General features: G+C 40.7%; 1 protein-coding gene across 5 annotated transcripts in view; it reads right to left on the bottom strand.

The window, feature by feature from the left end:
• ELMO1 (engulfment and cell motility 1) overlaps nucleotides 1-12,796 on the bottom strand; it is a 471,086-nt gene that overhangs the window by 104,402 nt on the left and 353,888 nt on the right. The window contains exon 1 of one of the 5 annotated variants that reach the window (XM_005287368.5): nucleotides 2,853-3,379. The exons of 3 other annotated variants lie outside the window; for them this stretch is intronic. The gene's annotated coding sequence lies outside the window, so the exon portion shown is untranslated. Of the gene's footprint in view, nucleotides 1-1,290; nucleotides 2,100-2,852; nucleotides 3,380-12,796 lie in introns of those variants that run through there. One more of the 5 variants, XM_065587210.1, reaches the window with a different exon arrangement.

The raw sequence follows: 12,796 nt of genomic DNA on the forward strand, positions 1-12,796 counted from the left end.
ATCAGTCTTAAGACACAGCAGAAAGCAGAAAGCCATTGTTTGATTGAATTTAAGTGTGTATTTCAGTGCCTGTGAAAGGTGGTCAAAAGGACAGCCCTGGAAATTACAGCACAGGAAAAGTACACTCCAGCAGTACACCCAGCTGTCCTTTCAATCAAACATGCCAAACCCGCGAATAAAATGTAGAAATTTGGGTTGTTTTTGGCTTAATTGGCTTGTGAGTTGCTTGTTGGCTATTTTTGGCTTGTAGCTTGTTTGACTTGTAGCTTGTTCCTTCTTTTTTTTGATCGGCTCCCAGCAAGCAGGGGCAAGGGGCAAGCGGGGCAAGAGAGAGTCAGGGGTGCACAGTGGGCCCACCACAGTCCCAGACTGCACACGGGGGGATCTAGTCACTTAGAGTGTTGGGGTTCTTAGGACTGGCTTGTTTTGGCCTTGCTTTGAAATGGGATTAGCTTCATTTTTGGCATATTGTTAAAGTTGGGGTGCTTATTTACCACGTGAAAGTTGGCAACTGTGCTTTCAATGTGTCTCAGCCCTGACACAGAGGGACCACCTCTAAGATTGTGAGTGGGCACCTCTCTCTGCTTAGGCTGTCATCTGTGGTGATGTTTTTAGTGATGCAGATGCCAATATACAATAGATGAATAAGCTGCCTGCTAGCACAACAGATACATTATTCTCTCCTTTCCAGGATTTAGTTTTCATCACTTAGTGCCACTTAGCATTGAGGGTAAGTTCCCCAATAATGGACAATGGTTGCAAACATATCATCTCTCCCCTTTGCAAAGATCAGGAAAATGACTTAGTTTGTAGTCAAATTGTCACAGAATATCTGGGGACACTATTTTAATAAAAGATGCCCCAAGGGTCACTGGTAAATGTAGAAAGCAGCGACCAATACTGTAATGGTCACGAAGAAAAAGAATTCAAACGTAACCTATGGTCTTCTGGAATTAGCGATGAATTATCTTAAACGTTCACAAATAATTAGAAGAGCCAACTCCACACCTTTCATTAAGAGATATCTTGACTGTATTAATATAATAGAATCCTACGTTCTATATTTAAAAAAAATCATTTTCAGAGAATTCTTGAAAATTACACACACACACAATATATATTTACAATATATTTCTCTTTAACCCAAATATTATCAGACACACACACATATTCCTTTTCTAGCCACAACATCCTAACCAGGCTCTATTTCAGGAGCGGCCAAAATGTAGCTCTTTTACCATTAAAATGCGGCTCGCAGAGCCCCCCAATATCCCTCCATTCTCCACCTACCAGATTGGGGGGGTGGAGGAAGCTCAGGACTTCTGCCTTGCAGTGGGGTGGTGCAGTAGGGACTTCTGCCCAGCAGGGAGGTGTGTATCAGGGCTTCTGCCCAGCGAGGAGGGGTTCTTGGGGCTTCTGCCCTGTGTGGCGCACCTGCCAGGGCTTGGGGCTTCAGCAGGAGCAGGGCTGAAGCCTCAACCCCCAGCTCGCGGCAGGAGTGCTCTGGCTCTCGAACTTCTGAAGATTGTCGTATGTGGCTCAGAGGGCCAGTAAGTTTGGCCACTCCTGCTCTATTCCTTTCATGAAAGGAATGAGTCTTGTACAGTACCTCTGCCTGCCACAATATGTGAGGAAATATCTAGAGAGCAAAACTGTTCAGTTTAGCAGTGTCTGAAAAGGAGACTCTTGGGATGAAATTTTCAGGCAGCAGTGTAGCAACTTAGGCTCACAGTAGTTCTTAGCATTGGGAAAGGAAATTGTGTGCTTAACTCCTCACGTACACACACCATGCGGAACATGGACCCCTAGAAGCAGCTTCATTCTGCGTTTACATTAGGTTTGGTTATGATTTCTTCCAAAGATCATGGCCAGATATAGCCACAAAGGAAAACATTTGTTGTTTCTAGTTTCATCCTCTCTCCTACGTGCTATCCTGACCCAGATAAATGAACTGCGCACAGTCAGAGTCATCCAAGAGCTTTGAGCAGCAAAGCTCTCAGTCCAATGAGAAGTACCTGATCAAATATAAACAAGGATGGGTCAAAGGATGGGCTGGTGTAACTCCACTGACTTCAACGGACGGATGAATTTGCTCCACTGATTCTAACTGTGCAGCATCTACTTAACAGGATCTAAACTGACGAGTCACAAGAGGCAGGAGAATCAAGTTCCAATGTATGCCCCCACCTGAGGAAAGACGGGTACTCTCTGTGCTTGCCCTGCATTCACTTGCTTAGTGAAGAAACAAAGGTCTCCTTCTTGTCTCAGAGTTTACAAATAGAAGAGAGCTTGCCACTGAAATTAATTTTTAAAAATAACTGAAATAAAGGGCAGTAAAGGCATGATTCACTATGTTGAAAACAGTGATGGATGATCAACAACTAATGGTTGTTTTTGGCTGGATGTCTGAACTAGTGCCTTTCAGATTATTATAATAATGTACCTGCCGACAATACAACGTTGGTGACCACACAGGGGCAGCTCCTACTTTTGTGCCTGCAGTTTTCTATTCCATGTAGTTTGGGGTAAGAGATTCACTTTCTTTATTAAAATAGAGAAACAGTATGAATTACCTAGCAAAATATAAAACCCTTCCATATACTAATCCTAATTAGGCTAAATGATAACCCAAGGTAATACAAACAGCTAATAGATAACTACTGTACGTCTGATGTCTAGAGACATTAATAAAACCATATCTAGCTAGATGTGAAACGAACAAATAAAAAGCCCCTCTTTGTGCTATTTACAGTTGTTGCTAATCTGCCTTCCTCTTCCTTGGTGGATAAACTATTTATTGATCTGTTCTCAGACTGAAATACCAGGATAAGTATACACAGAGATTTACTTACAGAGATCCTGTAGTTCCATCGTTCCCGATGATAAATTTGCCTCCTATACTACAGCATGGAAATGACTTAATGCTTTCTGTGGACGGAACAACGTGCTTCAATAGCAGATGGTCTCCGATGAAGCTCTTTAATGAGATCCGTTTTCAGTTTAGCTATGTGAAAGGAGACCCCCTCCTTTGCACACCTTTGCCCGGTGTATACTTCAAGTCCAAAAGAATAAGCATGTAGCTTTGCTTATGTTTAGAGTGTTGGAGCCCAATTGTGCTCCAATTGGCAAGAACATAGGAAACAGCAGCCAATCACAGCGAGCCTCCATTTCAGGGAAACTCCTGCCCATTTATTTAGCATCTTCAGAGACTATATTTTCTAGGAAGAGCGCCTCACTTCTAGTATCATAAAGGGAAAAATAATAGCTCCCTGTCTCTGTATCTCCCACTCCATCAGCCCTCCTGCTATTTTTTAGGGCCTGGCAATTGTCTAGGGAGAGTTCAGACTCATATCCAGCTTCCACCTTGCTGGGAGAAGAGGAGGGGAGAGCGCCTGAGCTTAACAATTACTGATTCCATCACCATGGAAACAGACTGGATGCAGCGAGCTAGATTTGTGTAGAACATCTGCTGCCAGACTCATAATCAACTGCAATCTCATCTTTTTTCCACTCTCACTACTTATTTGATTGAGAGTTTGCTTTCTCCTTACATATACCCTGGGAAAACACACACACGTAGTTGCTTTCCCTTTGCATACACACAATGTTAACGCATACATGCATATACAGACAGACATATATTTGCTTCGCCTCTACTAACATACCATGAGAACCTGCATATACATATATGGAAGTGCACACATACATATATGTATGTGATGTGTACTGGCATGCCATCATGTACATATACACTGAGGGATATACACATCTCTAGCCAGACAGTATTGCTTATATATGTATACACAGATTGCTGATCTTAATGATATTTTGGGTTTGATTATTCATTCTATCAATCACAGGACAAAAATAGATGCACAGGCTATGAAAATGTTAGATTTAGCTTCCCAGCTCTTCTGTGGGCCCCAGGAAATATATTACTGTAACACTCGCATGCAAACCCAAACCAAGAGGATCTACAACCTGACCCTGGGCAATTTATTTCTACTGCTCAACTTTCGGAAATAACATTATTTTATTAGTGGTTTATAGGCACCTGTATGCCTCTTTTAATGACCTGCTCCCCAAATGGTCTTTAACATCCCCTACCTTAGCCCCCCAAGCCTTGACTCCAGGTTCATACTCACCATCCTGCCTACATGTTCTACTGTCAACAGGAAAAACCTTCATCTGCCATGTGGATTGCAATTCAGAAATATGGGCCATTCCTATCCAGCCCTGGAGCAGAAGGAGTAAGCATTGCGTGATTTGGGGAAGTAAAGTGGGGGATGCAATGGGGAAAAAAAGAGGAATGATGGTCCAGTGGTCACTAGCCTGAGACTTAGGAGGCTCGGATTCAATGTTCTGCCACTAACTTCTGTGTGACCTTGGGCAAGACACTTAGCCTTTATGTGCTCAGTTATTGAGTCTGTAAAATGGAAATAGCAACCCTGCTATACCTTACAGGGGTGTTGCAAGGATTAAAGATTGTAAAGTGCCCAGACATTATGGTAATGGGGACCATATAAGTACCTCAGCTACACAGAGATGGAAACACCTCTCTGTCAATATATTTACATGAATGTGTTTGAACTTACTAAACAGAGAACAAGAAGGAAGGGGCCCGTTATTTGGAAAAAAAAATACTCAAATATTCTACAGAACCACTGTATTAAGTATTGTAAATGGCCACGTTTAAGAATCATCTGTGCTCACGTCACTAGGCTGCAATGCTGGCACATAAGCATTCATTTTAGAGAAAACAAATGCTTTTTTAATCATGCACAACAAACTGGATTTCCTATGGATTAGGAGCAACTTTTCACATTTCATTATCTTTTCTCAGCTTTTGTGTTACTAGATATTTAAAATAATGCAGTCAGCTGCTTTCTTGAGAGTGAATATCTTTATAAATCATTATCCAGCATTCTTGTCATTTATGGTCACTCTTTTAGTTTTGAAACATTAAATTGCAGAAGGCAGCCAATTTGCATTTTGGGGGAGGGAAGGGCTAATTTATAGCCAGATTTGTTAACCATCAGGGTGTGCTGAAAAAGCCATCTTTATTTCTCCAGGCATTTGGGATGCGGTTAGTTTGAGGGCAAGGGAAATAAAGTGAAAGGTTTATCTTATTTATATGCAAGCAAATGTACACAAGCATTGCAATTGTTTATTTTGTTATTTGTTGTTGTGTTTTATGGACTATGTGGATTTAAAGCTTTGTTACCACTAAGAGCTTAGGATAGCTACATAGAATAGAAACAAACAAATAAATAAAATAAAATAAAATGCAAAATGCAATACAAAGAAGGATTATCCGTCACAGTCCCAGTGAGCCTCTGCACAGTAATTTTGCTTTTAAGGCAATATTAAATTGGAGAACTTCCTAATCAGATGAATAGTTCTTTTTGCCAGTACTGTGGTATGATATACAGAGTGCAAGACCATTCATTCATGCTCAATCTGCTTAACAAACCACCATCACAGGCAAAGATGATGATCAATATTGTTTTGAAGTATAGGGTGAACCCTCCTTTAGGCTCAGTTTCCATACTCCTTGGTCATCTCCCCAATCCAACTGATTTCATGCTAATGAGAAGAAAGAGCATCACTGATTAAGGTGTTTGTTTGGAACTCAGGAAATCCATGTTCAATCCCTTCTGTGTTACAGATTTCCTCTGTGAGCTTGTGTAAGTGACTTTGACTGTGTCATCTTAGCTTCCTTCTCTGTAAAATGAGGATAATAGCACTTCCCTTCCTCACAAGCATGTTTTGAGGATAAATACGTAAGATTATGATGTGCTCAGATATTATGGTAAAGGGGGGCCATATAAGCACTGGTGACAGATGAACTATGAGGGCTCCAGGGATGCAAGACCAGACCATTGAACCTATATAGAACAGGCCCATACAAAAATCAAGGTGAATCCATCAGGTCAAGCAGACACAGCAAACAGAAGTTGGGAAAAGATATTTTGTTGGTAGGAAGAAGTGGAATTAGAGAACAGCTGCATTCTCCCCATAAGACTGTGGATTTCCAAGTGAAAATTCACATGGAAGTTACTGTACGTTGACTCAGCAGTAATTATCATCAGTATTGTCTTCTCACCTTACAAGAGCAGGTCAGTACAATCAACAGCATTACATCTCCAACTGGTGCTAGAAGATGTTTGGAGCCTATGTGGCCTCCCAAAGAAGATAGACATCTACTGGGATGGGGTCTTCACAGACTTCCAACAGAATCACAGCAGCTGTAGTTTCTCTGTGGTGACAAAAGCTCCTTCTTTTCAATGGGATGATTAGCTGATAACTGCAAATTCTGGGTGAATGTTCTACCCACACGATAGTCTATTTGCAAGGTTGAAGCATTCATTCTAGAGGCAAACCCATATCTTTCTTTTGAGTCTCTACTCCCTCAGGCAGGCATTAATAATTAGGGCCACAGAAAATATTTAAAAACATATCAAAAACCTTCAAGTCTGATGATTTTTCATTCAGTTTGATTTAATGACTTTTTCTCCAAATTCATGAAAAAAATGATTTTTTTTCCTCTTGAAAATGGGCCAATTTCTTTTTACTAAAATTTTTTTGCACACTTTTGATAGTGTTTTTTACATAGAAATATGTGAGCTATCCCACAAAAAGCCAATATGGGAAATTTTACATATACAAGACAGACAGACAGAATTAATTTTAGGTTATATATCACATATATTGCCTCCAGACAGATATACAGTGTGGCTTGTAGTAGGACTGAGAAAAAAATAATATGCACATTGTGTGTGTGTGTGTGTGTGTGTGTGTGACACACCCCTTTGCAAATCAGATTAGCCTGGTCTACAACCATAGCTCCCAGTGAAGTCAGAGGGAAATGCAGAGGCACAGAACATTTAAAACTCATGCCTACTGTAAGGAGATATGATTTGCTGTTTGGAGCACACAGCACTTTCCCCATTGAGATAGAATCATCTTTATCATCCTCTGACTCAAATGTACCTCTCCTGGAGATTACTGTATTTATAATTTGAGGAGTATGTAAGACTGCTCCTGCATCACTGGGCCTGCACACCCCTTCCTCCAGTTTGCTCAGTTGTTGCATCTTGTATTTCTCTATCTTGCTTAAAGTGCAGCCTGTGAGTCAAATGTAGCCTACAGAGTTCTACAATGCAGCCCTGACCCCAATACTGAGATGTGAGGCAAAGAGACTATTTTTTTCAGCATGTGGTACTTCATCTTAATCAGAGCTGCCTTCCTTTCAGATGCAGGGGCTTCTAGCCTCCATAAGGTGCACCTCCATGTTAAACAAGAATTCCACTAGTTTTATACAAATAAAGCTTGACCTTTGGGCTCCTGAGACGTTGGGCAATATCTGAAGACAGACACACCTGGTCTGTCTAGTAACACTGGGACTGCAATGCTTTTTCATCTCCTCTGACAACTAAGGTCCTCCAACTCAGCAGAACTTAGCACAGAAATCAATTATGCAGTGGCTGGGGGAATTGACAAGATCATCTGTTAAGTCTTTTCCACCTCTAATGTCTATGATTTATATGAAAGCTGGGAGGTCGGCAGCAGGTGGGCTGGAGAGTCATGACTTTGGGGTTCCAGTTCCAATGCTAACTCGTTGAGACACTGAGGGCAAGTCACTTCACCTCAACATCTCTGTAAAATGGAATAATAATACTTGCCTCACTAAAAAAAGGGCGTATGTGGGTTTATTAATGTCTGCAAAGTTCAGATATCTATTGTGAAATGAAAAATGAAAAATCATAAACTATAGATATTAATATGCATAACAATTATAATAGTGGAAGTTTTCAATTATGCTTGGCCAATGCAATAAGCAGCAAATATACCCTTCAACTTTTATAATTTGTTGAGGTCACATTCCTCTACAAATGTGGTTTCACTACTTAGGATCTCTTTTGCAAGATGATTCCTGTGTAACAGGAGTAGGAAATGAACAGACTTGAAGAAATAAATACACCAGCTATCAAGTTGAACCAAAATATTTACATGGGAAAATAAAAATGAGAACCTCAGGTTTAAAAAACAGAGTAACCAAAATCCATAAAATGGTGAATATTCCTCTTTGCAGTGGTTAGATTTTAAGGTCAGTGGCTTTTGATAAGAAGTATTGGGCACAGCCTGGTGACAATGACACCTGACCTTAGGACTTGAAATATCAAATGTTTATCTGAAAAAGCAACTCTAAAATGTGATTTAGGTTTGTAAAGGCCATACACAAGGGCAGTTTTTTATCCATCACCAAAAATAAATAAATAAATATCACAAACCAGCCCTGCAGCTCTCTGCAACCTATAAATCTAGTCATCTCAAATATATACCATATACAGTGGTGATTCCAGAACTACAGATCAATTATACATCAAGCCAGTGCATAAAAGATAGCTGAAGAATTCAGACCATCAACTCCAGCATTTCTATAGGTAATATTCGAAGCATAAAATTGCAAGGCCAACAGAAATGATCTCTGGGGTGTTACAAAATATAAAACTTCCCCTCTCTGGGGGTGTTACAAGCCAAACTTTTACACTTGGGTTTTTCGATTCAACCAACTATATAATTTTGTCCAATGCCAAAATACTTAATCACCTTGTCGAGAAGGAGTTCCACATCTGTTAATCAAGTTAGAACTTTCCTTCTTTTACTCTCTCTGCTTTGAACGCATTTGGCCAGCACAGAAGTAATCTTATACTGCTGCACCCTCTGCCAACAATGGTCTACGGGGCATCTGGCTTTAGCTGCTCCCCTAACACTCACTTCACTAACAACAAAGACTGAATTTACCTCTGATGCAGAGAGTCCAACTCCAAGAGCATCCTTTAAGGTTCTCTGTTAGCATGAGGGGAAGTGAGCAGCATACAAGGGTGCTATTGATGCATTGATGCAGTTGCAATGAAGGGGAATAAAATAGATCTTTGCTTCCTACCACTCACCCTCTCCCTCACATGTGTATTAAACTGAATACTTGGCAGGAAGTGTGTATAAGGGTAAATGCTAGCAGAAATATCAACTGCTCAGTATTATGTTATGCTCATCTTCTATCAGAACATGTTGATGTGATCTCTACTTGGTCGCATAAAATAATAAAAAGACGATTTATGGGTCATTTGCTTTTTATATTTTTAAAGAGTAGATACGAAAACAAAAGGAGAAAATAATTTAATAAAATGCTCCCAGAAATGTCTGTTCTAAACTAATGATTCTGGAGCTACCATGCTTTATTGTGTAAATAATCATGTATGTGTTTTTAATATGTGAATTACATAAAGAAATACTTGGGAACTATCTAAAGAGGAGATTATTCACCCAGAGACTGCAGCAGTTTGTGTGTCAGTGCATCTGCCATGCAGCCACATTAAATCTGTTCATTCAAAAGTCTCACATTTTTTTGTTGAAAGGGGAAAAAAGTTACTAGTGTGAAAATTTTTATTACCCTGAAAATGCAGTCTTAAGTATTAACCTAATACAACATTAAGAACAGTGGGCCAGAGAACATCACTGAAAACCTTTTAACTTCCACAGGACTTGTAGGTATTTATATGAGCAGCTTTGGAAAAACTAGCATTTTGATTTACTTTCTGTTAAAATTTGAACATTTTCTGATCTCTGCATTTAAAAGCAACAATCACATGTACAGCAGCCTTTGGAGAAAGTATATTAGTATGATTATGAAAATTTCATTAATAACACTATCTTTCCATAGTGCCTTTCATCAGAGGATTTAGCATCAGTGAAGCCTCATCAGACCCTTACAAGGTAGGTAAATATCAGAACATACATGTAGAAGAGGGGTAAACTGAGGCACAGAAAGGTGACAGGGCTTTTCCAAGACTAAACTTAATGGCAGAGCTGGGAATAGAACCCAAAAGTCCTGATGAATAGTGTCTTGTTCAACCATTAAATAACATTGCCTTTCTAGAACAGCTCAAACTATCCTACAAATCTATCTGCCTTCCCCCCAACCTTGGGAACAAAATTAAGCTGAATAGAAAATAATGTAATTCACTGCTTATTACTTGCTTGCTTCCTTAAATTGGCAATATTGTAGGAAAAGTTTTGCATTGACAATATGAATAAAAAATGGTCACACAGGGCAATTACCTAATAAGCAAATGTGCTCTATTTTTCAGACTACCCCCAGCATAGCAACATTCATGTATATGTATATGTAAATGTGCATGCTTGCACACACACACACACACACACACACACACACACACACGTATATGCACACATGTGTGGCGTACACACATGAATGCAACACATTGCATATACATATACACCTCTACCCCGATATAACGTGACCCGATATAACACGAATTCGAATATAACGCGGTAAAGCAGCGCTCTGGGGGGACGGGGCTGCTCCGGCAGAGCAAAGCAAGTTTGATATAACGCGGTTTCACGTATAACGCGGTAAGATTTTTTGGCTCCCGAGGACAGCATTATATTGGGGTAGAGGTGTACATGAGTGTTGCTCTGTGCACTCACATAGTAGTCTCTTTTTTAAATTGCTGGTTGTATCCAGTGTTTTAAATGGAAGTTCCAACCAGGCTAGATGGGCTGGAGGAACATCAGGAGGAAAAGCTTCACTCTCCACTTTGGAAACCAAGAGAAATGGAGGGGCACTGTCTTGATGTAACAAATCAACAACAAAGACACCCGTGAAAGGAAAAACTTAACAACCTATTTTGATTTCACAGAATTTCAAATGTATATTATAAAAATAATGAATGACAAGCTCTGAAGACCCAGAGGAGATCCTGAAGCTCTGAAAGTGGCAACCTACATAATATCAGTAAATAACGCACCCCTGACCCCAACATACCCTTAGCCAAAAAAAAAAAAAAAAAAGAGTAAGCAACTTCCCACCTTCCATTTTGCCTTGCAAATACAACTGCTGACTGAACAGATAGAACTATACTCCATTTTTATTCATGACTAAAGTTTTTACGGGTATAGTATTCTACCTGCTTCAAAACATTTCAAGTGACTACTGGAACTGTTCTCTCTCTTAAGACTAGTAGGAAGGACCAGCTGTTGGAAAGCACTCACTGAACCTCCTCTCCAACAAACATGTCTCACCATTTAGCCCACGCACCAAGCCCAACTGTGTGTGTGTTTTGGCTCATTTCGTCAAGGCTATCCCATCTGCTCAGAACTTCCTTCCAGTTAATGAGTCTTCCTCTAATTGATCTTCCGAATGCTTTTTACTTCTCTCTTAATCATCTACATACTAAACATGCCATCAACGCTGCAGAATCACCATGCCTGCCATCACAGAGACAAACCCCACCCTGCAATTCACTCCTCTTAAATCAAGCTCTCCCTCAAAGCATAAAGAATGGGGCTCTTTAGAAGATGCACACTGTATTCACAGCCACAGGCATTGCCTGTCAGCTGTGTCATGTGACTATATGTCAATATGAGTTTCCTCAGAGAGAATTTTTATTTTAATTCAGAGGATAATGGTTCTGTTGGCAAAGCAGCAAGGAGCCCATTACAACCACCCTGCCTTCAGTTCTTTGCTGTTCCTGACTGCTAACGCAGGCATCAAAAATTAAAAAAGCACTTGCAGGGATCTAATTTAATATCATCCGTTTTCTAGGAAGATTTTACTCACCACTCTGTGGGTGTTTTGTTGTTGCTACTTTTTCCATCCTTTCCTCTGTATATAGTAGCAAATGCATGCTAGAACAGTTCTCTGAGAGGCACTATAAAATCAAGTTTTGTTAACGAATACATTTCACCTAAGCACCAGGGGTGGCTCTATGTTTTTTGCCGCCCCAAGCACGGCAGTCAGGCACCTTCGGTGGCATGCCTACGGGCGGTCTGCTGGTTACGCGGATTCGGCGGCGTTTCTGCGCGTGATCTGCCAGTCCCGCGCCTTCGGCGTACCCACCGCCAAATTGCCGCCGAAGCCATGGAACCGACAGACCTCCCGCAGGCATGCCACCAAAGGTTGCCTGACTGCCACCCTCAGGGCGACCAGCACACTGCCCCCCGCGGCTTGCCGCCCCAGGCACGCGCTTGCTGCACTGGTGCCTGGAGCCGCCCCTGCTAAGCACCATATCAAAGATCTCTCAACTCAGAAGGAAAAATACCAAAACTGTTGGGCCTCCTAAGGTTGATTTCAATTGATTTTTTAAAAAGAATAGTACTCTCTAGATTTTCCATAAAAGTGCTAGATATTCAAGACCCAATAAAGAGACCAAGCACCCCAATTTTACCTGGAAAGTCTTGGTTCTCCAAATGATGTCACAGTGTCCTTGGAATTTCCACTGGGAAACCTTCATCTATCAGCATATCTGGGAATTTTATAACTACAAAATGTATATTCCAGACACATTTGCTGCACCACTTTGAAATGTATTGTACACCCTTTTCACTCTCATCAGGTGGCAAGTGTTTATTTCACGATTGTTCAAAGCAAAAGCTTGTCATAAATGAGCCAGGCGACACTGCAACATAGGTCTGATAGCTCAATGACCTGAGACTAGTCAGTCAAAACCCTCTTTCTGGTACTTCAGAGAGATAACATAGGAGAGAGAAGATGGACACCTGGCAGTTGCTCTGGCCCTCTGTGATCATCTATACAGTCACCAGAAACCACAGAGAGGAGGAAAGTCAGAGACAGAAAAACAGAACTCAGCTGTTTTTTAAATTATTCTTTGCTCTAAGTAGAGCCTTTCCAACTCAGATGCAGCAAATCAATGAAAGCAACTAGAATGCAGAGAAGTTGAGTATATTGTTACCCTAAAAAGTAACATTA

The sequence above is a fragment of the Chrysemys picta genome, chromosome 2 (assembly GCF_011386835.1).
Source record: "Chrysemys picta bellii isolate R12L10 chromosome 2, ASM1138683v2, whole genome shotgun sequence".
NCBI classification, from domain to species: Eukaryota; Metazoa; Chordata; order Testudines; family Emydidae; genus Chrysemys; species Chrysemys picta.